The sequence below is a fragment of the Propithecus coquereli genome, unplaced genomic scaffold, assembly GCF_000956105.1.
Source record: "Propithecus coquereli isolate 6110/MARCELLA unplaced genomic scaffold, Pcoq_1.0 Scaffold74, whole genome shotgun sequence".
In the NCBI taxonomy this organism is placed as follows: domain Eukaryota; kingdom Metazoa; phylum Chordata; class Mammalia; order Primates; family Indriidae; genus Propithecus; species Propithecus coquereli.
This window is the reverse complement of record NW_012153507.1, coordinates 6,647,292-6,649,280: the sequence shown is the minus strand read 5'-3', so window position 1 is coordinate 6,649,280 and position 1,989 is coordinate 6,647,292. Positions and strand designations below refer to the sequence as shown.

General features: G+C 36.5%; 1 pseudogene; it reads right to left on the bottom strand.

The window, feature by feature from the left end:
* Nucleotides 1-909: 909 nt before the first annotated feature.
* The window catches only part of LOC105824428, a 1,170-nt pseudogene continuing 90 nt past the window's right edge, over nucleotides 910-1,989 (bottom strand).

The window sequence follows — 1,989 nt, the reverse complement described above, 5'->3', positions numbered from 1 at the left end:
TCAGTGAAAACTACTCAGGAATGTATAAAACACTTAATAACTGGGTTTTTACACCACGAAATTCTTATAGGCAAATGGAAAATATCTAATACTTACTGCAGTATTTACTGCATTGAATAGTTTTGAGAACAAGAGGAAAATCTGTAACTTTGAAGACTGTTTTATATTCTGTTTATAGATTTCTTCAAAAGGTATACTTTAAAAATAAATCATGTAAAGAATTGTTCAGACTTATTTGGTGATGTCTCAATTTCAGAACATTTGCAAAGAAATCATATAAAAGCAATCACATTGATGCAATTAAATGCTATTTTTTAAAAATAGGTGCTAGTCTTTAAAACAGTGGTTCCCAAACTTTAGCAAACATCAGAATTTTCTGGGGGAAGTTTGTGAAAATACAGATTGCTGGCCTCATCCGCAGAGTTTCTGACAAGTTCCCAGGTGATTCTGGTGCTGTTGGACTGGGAACGACACTTTCATAACTGCCACTTTAAGATCTGGTCTCTGGAATTAAAGCTAACAAGCAATGCTCATATTTCTTTGCTTTTTCTAATGGTAAATAAATAAAAGAACATTTCAGATATGGTTTCATCAAACTTTATATCTTTAGACTCTTGAAATGTTTTACTTAAATAAAACAGAACACAAAATGTATTCATCTTGGCTCACGATGATTCCCATGAGATCAAAAGACAAAACCACAGGACAGTCCAATACTAGATAATTTATGACTACATGAAAATATTTATTCACAAAATACATAGGAACTATTAGAGTACAGGGACCTTGGTCCTACCTTCTCCATGCCTTTTCTCTATAGAAAATCCAGTAAGAGATTATGAAGAGTTCTGTACTCAAAACGAAAACCTAACCTCTCATGCATGTACACATAAATATCACAGCAAATTGTCACACTAAAAACTCAGATTTCTGAACTGCTTCATCATGGCAGCAGCAATATTCCACAAAACATATTTGTCTATCTTCATTTCCAGTCAAAATTTGTAATAAGAGGAATCCTCAGTTATCCGTCTGAATAGATACCTTACAAGACAGGAATAATGCCTTCATAAAGGGTTTCAGTACAGAAATATTTTATCTGTTGACTTGAGTCTGATTACAATGAAATGCTTCCAGAAAATCAGAATCTTTTAAATAGTCAAGGTGGGAACCTCCTGCATTTCCAAATAAGTCTTGTCAGGAGACATGTTAATCCACAGGACCTCACTTGTCGTATTCGATTTGGAGGATGCTTCATGAAGCCCCTCTGACTGCAGAATAATTTTGTTAATAACATTGGTGCTGCAGAAATCAAAATCCAGAGTCTCCTCAGGCTCTTGAGTATCGATTTTGCAGACGGGCACCACTTCTGCTTCCAGAAATAGCATCCAAGGGTAACCATAACCTTGGTAACACACCCAAAGTGCAGTTAAAGTCCCCAGCATAGGACTTGATCCAAAAATAGATAAACAGTTATAGACAACAATTAATTTGAAAAGTAAGTGACTCTTCCTGAGCTGTGAACTCTTACAATAATCTAGCCTTTGCTGTGAGGTCCGGAAGCGTAAGAGCCCTTCCCAGCCAAGTCCCCGGGGAGGTGAGCTGCAGCTCCCAGGGAACTGGGGAGGAAGTGCAGTGGCTCTCGCCACTGTTGTGCTTTCTTGTTTTCAATTTTATTAATTTCTGCTCTAATTTTTGTTATTTCTTTTCTTGTGCTTACTTTGGATTTAATTTGCTCTTCTTTTTGTAGTTTTCTTACACAGAAGGCTAGATGATTGATTTTTAGATCTTTCTTCTTTTCTAGGCACATCCTTTTTAAATTACAAAACAACAAGGAAAAAGAAGATCCTCAAAGCTCCCCGAGAAAGAACAGATCACATATAAGGATTAGGAATACGAACGGCACTGGCATTCTTGACAGCAGCACTGGAAACTAGAAGAGAGTGGAGCAACTCCTTCAACATTTGAAGGAAAACAATCTTCAGCCTC